The sequence below is a fragment of the Elaeis guineensis genome, chromosome 5 (genome assembly GCF_000442705.2).
Source record: "Elaeis guineensis isolate ETL-2024a chromosome 5, EG11, whole genome shotgun sequence".
In the NCBI taxonomy this organism is placed as follows: Eukaryota; Viridiplantae; Streptophyta; class Magnoliopsida; order Arecales; family Arecaceae; genus Elaeis; species Elaeis guineensis.
Genome location: NC_025997.2, coordinates 108,551,845 through 108,567,326, shown reverse-complemented (window position 1 = coordinate 108,567,326; position 15,482 = coordinate 108,551,845).

Here is a 15,482-nt window from a genome sequence, read left to right as displayed (position 1 = left end):
TAAGTCTATCTTGGTCTAGTTAAAGATATGGACCCATTCAACTACAACTATTGGAGTTGAGTCTAAAGTATCCTTGACCTAATCTAATTCAACTTTTGATTAGATTTGATCAATTACTCTAATTTAGTCCATTTCTTTAAGCTAACCTTAGGTCTAACCCAATTATGGACCTAATCCATCTAACCAATTGATCCACAAGTTTATGCAATTGTCTTAGGTTTTAATTCACAATTCTAGACCTACTAGACAATATTTAATTCTTTTAATTAAGTATTTGGGCTGATGGGTCAGGGTTTGGCATTTCGAAAATAATTTTCAAATTTGAAAGGTTTTATTTTCTGTTCACCAAATATGTTGATTCATTTCACAAATAGATCAGCATATTTCATAAATAGCAATCCTATTGCTAATTACATAACAGAAAATAACTCAATCAAAATAAATCATGAATATTCCTTTAGATCTAATCTAACACATTCATGATAAATTTCACAATGGAACTTATACAATTAATTCCTTTCGCTGCTTCATCTGCATGGGATATAATTGCAGCGGCACCCCTACCGCCATAGGAGACCCCATCGAATGGAAGGAGAGGGTCTTAAACCCTACTTTTCTCCTATGACCGGACGGCTACGGTAACCAACCCAATTCGATTACTTGCTACTTGGATCAAGTATATCTAAATATATCAATTTCAAAATTTAAATTTCAAATTTTAAATTTTGAATTTCAAATTTTAAATAAATTTCAAATTTTAAATTTTTGAATTTCAAATTTTTGAATTTCAAATTTAAAATTTCACCCAAATTTTAAATTTCAAATTTTTGAATTTTGAATTTCGAATTACAAATTTTAAAATTCAAATTTTAAATTTTGAATTTTGAATTTTTGAATTTTGAACAACTTTCAAAATTCAAAATTCAAAATTCAAATTTTAAATTTTTAAATTTTGAATTTCGAACAACTTTCAAAATTCAAATTTCAAATTTTGAGTTTCAAATTTCAAATTTAAACTTTTAGATTATAACTTAATCTATGCATGCAAATATATATATCATATCTAAAAACCCGCTCTGATACCATTTGTGGGTAAATTCAATGCAGGGGTAAAATGGTAATTTTAAAATTTTTTCAAAATTATAATTTTACAGTAGAAAAATATTAATTAATCTAATTAATTAACATGAATTTATCCTACATTAGGATCTAAATATGATATATAGCATGCATTCATTTAAATTTAAAATTCAAATTCGAACAGTAAACACTTTGCTGTAATGTGTTCAGAACACAATACCTTCGTGCGGGTAGTAGATCGCCGCAATCTGATCACCATCGAGAGAGTCTGATCATAACGACGTAGTCACACAGTGTATCTGGTCTCTGCAGATCATCCACACGAAGCTCCCGGTCTAATCGACTCTTCACGAGTGCTAGCTCGTTGTAGAGCCCTTTTGACGGTCGATGCTGATCGAACTCCTTCGATCGATGTCTGTCGATTCTTCAAATATTCTGGATTATCACCAGATGTGCTTGAAAGGATGTTGAAGATCTCTCTGAGATTTTATGGGCTCACGACATTCGTAGCTCACTTTTTCACTTTCCGAACCCCAGGCTAAAACTCTAGGAAACTCACCGGAAACCTTGCACCCACTTTTCTTTCTTTTTTTTCTTTTTCTCTTGGAAGGATATGGACTTCCTTCTCACACACAAGACTTCCTCACATCCCAAAATTTTTCTCCAAAAAAATCTTCTTCTTCTTCTTCTTGCACACCCCACTCTTCACCTCCTTTTATAACAACGTCAAACGTCTTATCCAAAAGAAAGGATAAAGATGAGTAATTGCACATTTGAATTCAAATCAAATTTTTGAATTCAAATGGATACCAACTCATCCCTTATCCACTAAAGGTGTGAGGCATGGCTTAAATTATGCATGAAGTGATTTCATGAGAAACCTTTTCTCATGTATAAATCGGGTGTAAAAAAAGAGATAAGGTGCAAAGATTGATTGCCCATTCAAATTCAAATTTTATTTTGAATTTGAATGGCCAACCAATCATCCTTATACATTCATATGGCACATTAAAGTGGGACATGGAGAGGGCTTGGCGTGAGGAAAAAATTTATAAGAAGTTTCTTCTCATGAATTCAAATGGGTGCAATGGAAGTGAGGTGGCGCATGGAGATTGGGTCAAGGTGATTTAATTATTTAAACCAACCTAATTGAACCAAATAAGTTAGGTATAATTAGACTAATTTAAACCCAACTTAATTAGGCTTAATTAGACTCAATAAAATCTTAATCAAATCAAAAATTGACTAAGCCCAACCCTTGATCAAATCAGGGACCAAACCATCTCGACGATTAGGTCAACTCTTAACCTAATCGGGTCAAACCCAACTGAATCCAATTCAATTGAACTTGATCCAAAAATAATTACTCAATCAAATTGAGTTAATTAGTGATCAAATTGGACTTGATCACTGAGTCTCAAACATATAGGATTCTACACCAGCCATCAGATCAGATAGGAATCTCTAATATGTGTGACCTCGCAGGTTCGAACCTAAGCCGGTAGCACAGGAACCAATTTCTGTACTAATCGAAGTGACCATCTAGCAATGGTACCCGACGTCTGGATAGATCGAAGAGTCACAATCACAACACTCAGAACCTACATGAATATGGTTACTATATAATTCATCCTTTTGACCCCTGTGTTTAGGACGACTCAGGGTTAAACTGTCAACCCTGATTAGATCATCCGAATCGTGCTCAACTCAAACAGTCCTGTGACTCCTCACAAGGACTATCCTGATCAAAATTTTACAAAATTGAAATACGACTGTACACAGTTCCTAAACTAAAGTGGTCAATCCCATCTTGACACACGCACTGATAAGTCAAGTACTTGACTACATCCAACAGCCTTCCGTCACTGAATTAAAAATTCAGGTAGTCCAGTGCCTAAGTGCAGTGAGTTGCTTGCAAGTCACCGTGGCGGTCTCAGGTCAGAGGGATATTTATACCCATATTCCATCGGAGCAAATTTTGACAGCAAAAATAGCTCCAGAGTTGGTCACGTTCAGTGCAGATGTACCCTTACATCTCACCTGTATGCCATACCAGTATCTCCACACTCATTGGTTAAGAAGACAACCAACCTATATGGCACACAACGACCTATGCTTGATAAACATTGTCGTCCTTAGTAACAACGTAGCATTTGGTCGCGAACAGATTTAAGGACTAAATGATAAATCCTCTTTTGTTGAGTCTAAATAGTCCTAAGGACTTCACCACAACATAGGAGTTCATTAGAAGATGAAACATTTTGTGATTGAAAATGTCAAAATAATTTTTATTAATTCATAATTTATGTACAAATACAAAAAATGAGTACAACCATCAACAGGCTGACAATTGACTTTGGGATACTATTCCCAACACCTATCTCATATCTACTGTTCATATTTTTTGAGAATAAATTGATTATAATGGTTGGAGCATACTAAATTTTTAGTTTTTCTTTCATTCAAAAAAAAAAAAAGCACGATCTACTCCGCTGTTTCAAGTTGCCTAGTAACTAAGAGCATTCATGAGCCCCATGTTTACTTTTACGTCAAACAGTGACTTGAATTATGAGTATGCAAAGTACTTTGAGTATATGACTTACTGAGTAATCGGGTGCCTTCATCGCCAATGTCGGTATTCACATAAAAAGGCAAATGATGACTTAAGGAAGAGTGCCAAAGTGTATAGGCTGTTCTAAAAGTATAAAATAAAATAAATAAAGGAAGGGATGTAAAGCATAAGTAATTGAGTATGCTCTGATTTATTGTGGTTAATTTATTTTCACTTATGTGACCATAACCATCATTCTTGTTGCTTGCTTTCTATTTTTTTTACCCGAAAAAATCCTATTGATCTCTTGAGTACGTTGTTTGCACTAGTGAAGATGGGCTGATAGGATTTTGCATTCAGGATTGGATGTTTGAACCAAATTATTTTATTAAAACCTAAAGAAAGCAGGGTAGCTATTGATTGTGCGTAATTTTGTTTGAGTATGAATGAGTTTGGAATAGTTAGCTTGTGGGTTTGCCTTTCGGTTTTGGGTTGAGGTGGTTAAGCCATGGTATTTGGGTATTACTCCTTTGTGTCTAGATGGATTTTGAGTATATTAATGTTAAATAAAATTTTTAGGATTAATTTTTGTTTTAGATTCTCCATTTTTTATTTGAATTTTTTTTTTGCTTGGGGACAACCAAAAACTTAGGTTTGGGGGTATTTGATGTATTGTATTTTTATAGTAATTATTATTATTAGTTTTTAGTGATTTTGATGAAATTGGTACAATAATTAACTAAATAAATATAAGAACTTGATATGTTTTATGTCAATTGTAGGTAATTGAGCCAGGTCACACCTAATTGGGCTTAACCATGTTTTAAAGGTCAAATTAAGTGAAATTGGTTGAGTCCGATTCAGCAGGGTTTGTCATCCGGAGTCATCAAGTCATGCATCAAAATCAGAGTCCATCTCAAAATAGAATAATCAAATCAAGATATCAATGGACCCCACACCTTATCCTTTTTGGTATCATCAGCCAGGAAAGAAATTAGAGGTGCAGAAAATAAATCAAGCAGTTAATCTCTCCCATCTAGTCAACCAATCTAAATTCTGGATATTTTGGTGTGAGGACCCCTAAAAGGCAAGCTACAGGACTCCAAATTGAGCAAGATTAGATCCTACAGAATTTTGAGAGAAGAAAAAAAGGAACATAATTTACAGAATTAAATTTGGATTCCAGATAAGGTGGCTACAGTAGGTTGAAGTTGGTAACAATGTTGGACACAACAAGAAACACCCGATACACCCAGATTCTTCTTAGTGTTTCTTGGCACAAAGATCTGATATGGCAACCAATTTTAGGTGACAAAGAGCTATCTTGGAAAGAATTAAATGAAAAAAAATCAGAGTCTAAACTAATTCTGCATGAGGAGCAAACTTAGAAAGAATTGGAACCAATTCTTGAAAAACTTTATTTGGGCAGCCGAAACCTTACTTTGTTTTGCAGATTTTGTGGACCCAGGAAGGTTGAAGAAGGAAGAAATTTTTCTCCTCTAATTAACCATGCCTCCTTTCCTTCTTTTACTATAGAAATCAGAATAAAATCAGAAAATTTGGGCAGCATAAGGAGTAGATGGCTGGTGGTTGCTTAAAGCCTATCCAAAGGAGGAGAGATTCTATACCAAATAGAAAGAATGATATATAGAATAAAATCATGGGAAAAATACCACCTTAACCCTAGCCTTAGCCCTATTTAAGGATCCTAAAACACCAGCAAGAGAGGAGAAGAGAATCATCTTTGAAAGCTAGAAATCAAGCAAGGAGAGTTTGGAGTATCTGGAAGATTTAAAGAGAGAATTCATTCGGCTCTGCAATTTCTTCAGAATTTTTAATTCTTTCTCTTGTTTACTTTGAATTTATTTTCTAGAACTCATTGTTAGGATAATTTTAGAGTTTTATTCAAGTATACTTGAGTTTGATTTTGATATGATGAAAAGCTAAATTTCTAGCTAGGGTACCTGATGTAGCTTGGATTCAATTTCAATTCCAGAATCTTGTATTAATTTTCTTTGTTAATGCAACTGTTTGTTATTTGCACTTAATGCTTTTAAGTATTATTATCTTTGATACTTGATTGATTTCAATTTATAATTGGTACTGAGAAAGAAGATTATAAATTGGAGTTAATAACAAACATCATAGGAATAATAATTGGAGCGGAAGGAGAAGATTTGACCTGTGGGATCTTGAAAATAATCACTGTGCTTATTGAACTAATTGAAATCTATTTTACTATTAGAAGATAGATTATATATTTTAATTAGTATATTTAATAAGACTCGAAAGAGATTATTAAATAATTTAAGATTATTTATCCTTTCATTAATAATTAAATTTGGATTATTAATCGAAATAGCTGGAATTGATAATTGGTCCAAGTGAAATCAGATATACCCTAGTGCTTTATCAATCAAATTTTGATTCAGCTTTCATTGAGTTCTTTAGAGTTAATTTTATTTTCTACTGTCATTCAATTTCGATCGTTTAGATATTAGTAAAATTAGCATTCATTTTTGATAATTAAACTCAGTCCTCGTGGAAATGATCTCTTATTTATCATTATATTACTTGAGTGATTTTGTGCACTTGCGAAATAGGCTAACATATATCTCGGATAACTCATCCACTCTCTGCTCTTTATCACTTAGATCAGTAATAATTTTGAACTCAGATTCTTCTATTGAGTTAGCCTCAATACTAACCTCTTCTTTTAAATTCATACTTTGGCTAGCATCAGTACTAGCCTCTTTCACCTGGTCTTGGTATGGGTCCTTAAGAATCCTATCACTTCTAAGCTCAAAGATTACTTTGTCATTTTTAAATTAAAGATTCTTAGATGGGATATTGGATTGATGACTAGGTCTAGGTGGTTGGTGGATGGGTGGGTTATTTTTAAAATTCGATATTGATTAGTTCATGAATTGACCTAGTTCTCTCCTCATGATAGACTCAGCTAATTGACCTATTTGTGCTTCTAGCCTGACAAGAGATTACTGTTAGGTTATAATCATTTGTTGAAGTTGGCTAAATCTATCGTCGGTTAGATGGGTCTGTTGAGGAGGTGGGTATGGAGGCTGATTGTAATAGGATGGCTGAGTAGGCTAACTAGACTGACCTCTATTATAAGCACAATTTTGATATTGGGACCTATTCTAAAAGTTCTGCATAGAAAAAATTTAGGTCTGAGCCTGAGTCTGTTGAAGTCTCCAAGAAAAATTGGGGTGGTTCTTTCAATCTTGGTTATATGCATTTAAGAATGGGTCATTGACAGGATTGGAGTAACCTTGAGCAGCTTGAATTTGTTCTTGAATGAAAGATGAAACTATGCAGTCATAGGACATTCACTTATATGATGGACTGGGCTAGCACAGATAGAATAAATCTCCTGATAATTGAGAGATGGTGTGTATTGTACAAGAGATTGTAGATCTAGGGCTAGGCATTTATCTATTAAGAAGATCGACTTTATCTAATTTTTAGGCAATCAGGTTCAAATCGATCTTAGGGCTAGAGTCTGAATGTTTGATTTCACAGAATGATGAAAATATCGATAGATTATAGGTGGAAGGAATAAAATATTTCTTCATCTGCCTAGATAGTTTTTAGAATTTCTAGCCATTTGATTATCATGTTTAACATGGATCAATCGTTCAATTTCAAGATTAGGTTCAACTAGATCAGAAAAAATTATAACGTGCATGTCCCAGTGCAAACCCTAATATGTGTGGTTCAGTTTTTTTTTTAAATTTTATTTTTAAGAAGAGGGAGAAAGAAAAAGAGTAGAGAAAGAAAGAGAAAAGTTCTAAATGTGAGATCCTTAAGAAAGCCCTAGACCTAAAGACGAAAGGTGAGAAGAATTAGTTATGGTTGAGTGCTAATTGTAATCAAGTTAGCAGATAATTAAATCTAGACACCTACGGATTTCTTAGACCTAACAATTTTATGTAGAGTGGCTTATTAGCCTAAATGCAAAATGAGTTTGTTCTCACTTCCTTCAACTAGCCAGGTAAGAGGTGGGGTCGTGGGGGTCCTTCCACTGCTTGCCTTAGACATCAATTGGATTGGTCAGGTAAGCTAACGGAACGAATTAAATAACCATGAGTCCACTTAAGCTGAGCTTTTGTAACCTCTTACCTTAGACACCAGTTTTAGAGGTGAGTCTAAACTTACTTTGCACTTGACTTCACCACAATACTCAAACTGAACTCAATTGATCCTAAGGGCTAGTGTTTACTGAATTTTAATTAGGTTAGGATTAATGCGGGATGCTGGTTGGTTGTTTTTAGGCTAAGGAAGGGTAATGAAATCTCTACCTTATTTTATTTATGAGTGTTACTCTTAAGTTGATTTGAGATGAATAATCACAACCAATTTCAAACAAAAAGTTCTATGCAACTAAATTAGATGCATGAAATTAATCAAACTTGAAAGTTTATCTTGTCTCCAGCGATCACCAAAAGAAAATCTAAGATGATGAATGCTTCTAACAATTAAGTTTCTACTCTTGTCATACAATTTTTATTAAATTTATGTGGATGAATTTTAGGTTAATTTTAAAAAAAGTAATTAAAATTAAAAAAATTGTTAAAATTAGGGTTATGATTGATCTCACTAAGCAAAATTTGAAGCTTTCTATCTCTTTTTTTTATTTTTTTTATAAAAAGATAAAAAAATAAAAAAATCAGTAAACTATATTTATAAAAAAATCAAAGAAATCAAATATTAAAATTGATGCCCTCTCCAATAACGACGTCAAAAATTAATATTATCGTGATGTTATCATTAGGACATCGTGATTATCAATCTAATTTCAATTTTAATAAAAATTAAAAATATATAAAAAATAGTTAGTCTGATCAAATTCACAGAGAAGACAGGATTTTGATTTAAAATCTTTAATTTTATAAAAAAAATAAAATTTTAAGGAAAGTAATTTAAGTCAGAAAATATAAATTAAAAGTACAAAAAATAAATCTGATACTAAAATCTACTATTTAGATCAAAGCATCTACTTATAATAAAAATAAATAATAAAAATTTAAAGTATATAAAATAAATTGGTATTAAGATCTACTAACTAGATCCTAGCATCTACTTGTAAAAAATAAAAGATAGAAATTTCAAATGTAAGAAAGTAAAATTTGCATTAATTAAAATTAAAATTCAAGTACAAGAAATTTAATAAAATAAAATAAAAATAAAACTATAATAAAGATCTAAAGTTGATCAGTCCAGTTTCGTTGGAAAGATGGTTGATGACCTCTCCTTCCATCGTACTCCGTAGAGCGAACTGACTTCTCTTCTTCTTTCCCTTGGGTCCCTAAACTTATCTAATTTTTTTTTCTAATTTTTTTTGACTTTCTACTAATTTTTTCTTCTTTCAAGACTTATTTCTGGACTCTCTATTTATAAGTGAATTTTTTACCCTTTTTTGGTAGCAAAAGGAGTCCTAAAACCCTTAGAAAATGTATTATAACCGTTACATTAATTTCTGACCATCAGATTGCCTTTGGACCGTCCAGATCGCTCCAAAAATTAACGTTAATCTTCTTGTCAGGGTCGAATTCCACCACAGCCATCCGATCATGCTTCGAATGAGATTTGGGCCATCGATCAGTATCCTTTATCTCCTATTCAAAGTTGGGATGAATGCTAGCTGTCGGATCAGCCATCGGATGGATTTTTGGCCATTGAATCATGCCCAAATCTCCTTCTTTTAACCAGCAATGAATGTGGACCGTCAGATTTGGTTCAGTTTAAATTTAGACCATTGGATCACACAAATTTCTTCCACCTCACCTATGAACCGCACCTGTGGATCGCAAAACTATTCTGTGGATCGTGCCCCAGCTTCTGTGGATCGAGCGATCGGTCCATCGTGCACTGAAGGTAATAAAAATTATTTTTAAGAGTGTTTTCACTCAATTTTCACTCTAATTTTTATCTAAAAAATTTAAAAAAAATATGTATTAAATTTTTCAAAAAAATTTCATTATTTTGGTACTTAAATTACTCAATTAGATCAACATCTATTTTCTATAAATATATTTTAATTTTATATTTTTTTAAAATTATTTATTTTTATAAGAAAATCTAGTTTATTCATGAAATTAGATTATTTAGAAGCTGTTAATATCATAAATTACTAAAAATATCCAAAATAAATATAAAAATATGCCACTTATCATACTCTCCAACTTAAACTTTGCTCGTCTTCGAGTAAAAAAAGAATTTAGAATTAAGTACCGTTTAACTTAAAATTTCGAATTTCATCAAATAATTTTTAAAAAGAGCCACTAATATCCAGTAGAGTATGAGTGAGGTATATCATTGAGGTATTAATACTAATCAATATAAGAGTTAAACTAAGAACACTAAATATTTTCTAAATTTTTTTAAATTATTCCTACCTTTATCTCTAAATCATTAACCTTCATATGGACAAGTATATTGTTACTTCCATCCTTCATTTATTATAAAAAAAATATCTTCACATTGTCTACTTTTTGACGTGAACCATGATGCTTCCTTAGGCGAAGGGGCCCAGTTACTCAGTAGGAGATCAATGTTTAGACTTTGCTCTCTCTTTATTTCTTTTTTTTTAAGTTATACTACTATTAAGTGTCTTAACCCTTTAAACTTTCTGTTTAACCCATGTAGCGAGTTTTCAATTAATAACTCTCAAATCAGATAGCTTTAGGGCACTAGGTATAGAATACCCTTCAGACCTACTTGCTCGAATCAAATAGGCTATAAGTTAAAACTAGCTTTACAACAAGCTTCTTTGCCCTTCATATCTTTTGATGCAAAATTCAATGCTTGCTTAGGCAAAGAGGCCCAGTTACTCAGTATGAAGTACTTGAAAACTCTTATATATATATATATATATAAAAAGAAATATATAGTTATCTTACACAAACCTATAAGAAGTAAACTCTTCTGCAATACTAGTAAAAAAATCTAGAAATGCTCAAAAAAAATTATTTAAGTTTTAAACTTAACTTTTTATTAGATTTTCTTAATATTTGATCCCTCAATATCTCACAAACTCTCTAGTCTATATATCAATTTTTTTTAAAAAATATTTGGTTTAACTCGATTCTTAAGTGTAATTAGATGCATAAATGCTAACTTACTTGAGGACTTAAAAATTTTTATTCTCTCCTCCAACTTAATCGACATTGTCCTCAATAGAGTAGAAAAAATGAAGGGTGTATGCAAAAAAAAAAAAAAAAGAGATACCACCTGATTTAAAATTCTTTTCAAAATTGGTTCTTCCTCCAACTTAGTCAATATTGTCTTCAGATCCTTACAAAAGATACTAAGTAAGATTCGATTAACAAAATGCAAAAGAAAGCAAAAGCTAAAGCTGGGTTACCTCTCAGAAAGTGCTAAGTTTACTGTCTTCAGTCAGACCATACCAATTCTCTCACCTATCCTATGTCAAATATTGGATTGACAAATTTTAATAATTTTGGATTGCCAATCTTATGAAAATGGCCTCCAATAAATTTTAATATTTTATTGTCAATCTTCAAAAAATATTTCATAATTTTATTTTTTTGTCAGTTTCATCTTACTAATATAAAGAAGATAATCACAAATCCATTCACAGATCCTTATTTGTTGAGAATTTCTTCTATTTATTTTTCTAAAATGCTCGTGAATTAAATTTTTGGATTAGAAGTTGAGTTTGATGCAATGGGCACTGAAAGGATGTCATCTGATTCTAAATATGTATACTTAGGTGTGATCAAAGATGACTTCAGTTATGGAGGAGGTGATAATTTTAAAGTGGAAGAATCAGCCTTTAGGACTAAAGAAAATGAGATTCTTGGTTTATATATCTTGGGTAACTCATCCGCTCTTTTTTCTTTATCACTTAGATCAGTAACAATTTCGGACTCAGATTCTTCTATTGGGTTAGCCTCAATACTAACCTCCTCTTCTAAATTCACACTTTGACTAGCATCAGTACTAGCCTCTTTCACCTGATCTTAGTATGGATCCTTAAGAATCCTATCACTTCTAAGCTCAGAGATTACATTATCATTTTCAAATTGAAGATTCTTAGATGAGACATTGGATTGATGACTAGATCCAGGTGGTTGGTGGATGGGTGGGTTATTTTCAAAATTCGATATTGATTGGCTCGGCAATTGATCTAGTTCTCTCCTTATGGTAGACTCAGCTAATTGACCTATTTGTGCTTTTAACCTGGTGAGAGATTACTGTTGGGTCATAATCATTTGTTAAAGTTGGCTAAACCTATCGTCGGCTTGAGGGGTTTGTTGAGGAGGTGGGTATGGAGGCTGATTGTATTAGGATGGCTAGGTAAGCTGACTAGACTGACCTCTATTATAAGCATAATTTTAGTATTGGGGTCTATTCTGAAAGTTCTGTAAAGAAAAAATTTGGGTCTGAGCCTGAGTCTATTGGAGTCTTCAAGAAAAATTAGGATGGTTCTTCCAATCTTGGTTATATGTATTTAAGAATGGGTCATTGACATGATTGGAGTAACTTTAAACAGCTTGAACTTGTTCTTGGATTAAAGATGGAAACTGTGCAGTCGTAGGATATTCACTCACATGATGGGCTGGCCTAGCACAGATAGAACAAATCTCCTGATAATTGGGAGATGGTGTGTATTGCGCAGGAGATTGTACATCTAGAGCTAGACATTTATTTATAAGAAGGTCGACTTTATCAAATTTTTGGACAATCAGGTTCAAATCGATCTTAGGACTAAAGTCTGAATATTTAATCCCATAGAATGATGAAAATATCGATAGATTATAGGTGGAAGGAATAAAATATTTCTTCATCTGCCTAGCTGGTTTTTAGAATTTCTAGCCATTTGATTATCATGTTTAATATGGATCAGTCATTCAATTTCAAGATTAGGTTCAACTAGATCAGAAAAAATTATACCATGTATGTACCAGTGCAAACTCTAATATGTGTGGTTTAGTTTTTTTTTAAATTTTATTTTTAAGAAGAGGGAGAAAGAAAAAGAGAAGAGAAAGAAAGAGAGAAGTTCTAAAGGTGAGATCCTTAAAAAAATCTTAGACCTAAAGATGAAAGGTGAGAAGAATTAGTTATAGTTGAGTGTTAATTGTAATCAAGTTAGCAGATAATTAAACCTAGACACCTACGGATTTCTTAGACCTAACAATTTTATGTAGAGTGGCTTAGCCTAAATGCAAATTAGGTTTGTTCTCACTTCCTTCAACTAGCTAGGTAAGAGGTGGGGTCGTGGGGGTCCCCCCGTTGCTTACTTTAGACACCAATTGGATCGGTCAGATAAGCTAATGGAATTAATTAAATAACCACTTGTCCACTTAGGCTGAGTCCTTGTAACCTCTTGCTTTAGACATCAATTTTAGGGGTGAGTCCAAACTTACTTTGCACTTGACTTCACCTCAATACTCAAACTGAATTCAATTGATCCTAAGGGCCAATGTCTACTGAATTTTAATTAGGTTAGGGTTAATGCGGGATGCTGGTTGGTTATTTTTGGACTAAAAAAGGATGATAAAATTTCCACCTTATCTTGTTTATGAGTGTTGTCCTTAAGTTGATTTGAGATGAATATGCACAACCAATTTCAAACAAGGAGTTCTATGCAATTAAATTAGATGCATAAAATTAATCAAACTTGAAAGTTTATCTTGTCTCCAGTGATCACCAAAAAAAAATCTAAGATGATGAATACTTCTAACAATTAAGTTTCTACTCTTGTTATGCAATTTTTATTAGATTTATGTGGATGAATTTTAGGTTAATTTGAAAAAAAATAATTAATACAAAAAAATAATTAGGATTAGGATTGATTTCATTAAGCAAAATTTGAAGCTTTCTATCTCCTTTTTTTTGAATTTTTCTCTTTTTTCTACAAAAAGATAAAAAAATAAGAAAAGTTAGTAAGCTATATTCATAAAAAAATTAAAAAAATCAAATATTAAAATTGATGCCCTCCCCGGTAACGACGCTAAAAATTGATATTATCATAATGTTATCGTTAGGACACCATGATTATCAATCTAATTTCAACTTCAAGAAAAATTAAAAATATATAGAAAGTAGTCAGTCGGGTCAAATCCACAGAGAAAGTAAGATTTTGATTTAAAATCTTTGATTTTATAAAAAAAATAAAATTTTGAAGAAAGTAATTTAAGTCAAAAAAATAGAAATTAAAAATATAAAAAATAAATCCGGTACTAAGATCTACTATTTAGATTCTAGCACCTACTTATAATAAAAATAAATAATAAAAATATAAAATATATAAAATAAATTGATACTAAGATCTACTAACTAGATCCTAGCATCTACTTGTAAAAAATAAAAGACAGAAATTTAAAGTGTAAGAAAATAAAATTTACATTAATTGAAATTAAAATTCAAGTACAAAAAATTTGATAAAATAAAATAAAAATAAAACTACAATAAGAATCTGAAGTTGATCAGCTCAGTCTTGTCGGAAAGATGGTTGATGACTTCTTCTTCTTTCTTCGTACTCCGTAGAGCGAATCGACTTCTCTTATTCTTTTTTTTGGATCTCTAAATCTATCTAATTTTTTTTTAATTTTTTTTAACTTTCTACTGATTTTTTTTCTCTTTTCAAGACTTATTCTCGGACCCACTATTTATAGGTGAATTTTTTACCTTTTTTTGGTAGCAAAAGGAGTCTTAAAACCCTTAGAAAATGTATTATAATCGTTATGTTAATTTATGGCCGTTGGATTGCCTTTGGACCATCCAAATCACCACAAAAATCAATGTTAATCTCCTTGTCAGGGTCGGATTCCACCATAGCCATCCAATCGTGCTTCAGATGAGATCTGGGCCGTCGATCAGCATTTTTTATCTCTTATTCAAAGTCAGGATGAATGCTAGCCATCGGATCAGCCATCAGATGGATTTTTGACCATCAGATCGCGCTTAAATCTCCTTCTTTTAACCGACAACGAATGTGGACCGTCGAATCTGGTTCAGTTTGAATTTAGACCGTTGGATCGCACAAATTTCTTCCACCGCACATGTAAACCGCACCTGTGGACCATGAAATTGTTTTATGCACCGTGCCCCTACTTCTGTGGATCGAGCGGTCGGTCCATCATGCATCGAAGGTAATAAAAATTATTTTTAAAAGTATCTTCACTCAATTTTTGCTCTGATTTTTATCTGAAAAATTTTTAAAAAAATATGCATTAAATTTTTTAAAATTTTTTTATTATTTTGGTACTTAAATTGCTCAATTAGATCAACATCTATTTTCTATAAATATGTTCTAATTTCATATTTTTTAAAATTATTTATTTTTGTGAGAAAATCTAATTTATTCATGAAATTAAGTTTTTTAGAAGATGTTAGCACCATAAATTATCAAAAATATCTAAAATAAATATAAAAATATACCACTTATCATATACATAGATCACTTTAGCCACAACAAATTGAAGATGGTAAAAAATTCTCTTTGCCTCCCGCATACTACATTATGAACACAAAGGAGAAAGAATTTTTTTTGTAAAGTGTTGAAGTGGATAAAGATGCAAGATGGGCATGTATCTCATATATCAAGGCATGTGTATCTTAATAAGTGTAAAATAACTGAACTTAAGAGCCATGATTGTCATATTATGATGCAGCAACTACTTCTGTACGTTAGCTCTATGTGTATCATTGCCAAAAAATTTTAGCTCAGTCTTAATAGAGCTATGTAGATTCTTTAAAGTGTTGTGCTCTAAAGTTGTGCGAGTTTTAGATTTTCAATGATATTACGGTAATATCTTTCAACATATTTAGAATATTCTCTCTTGCTTTTTTTGATATTATGGTA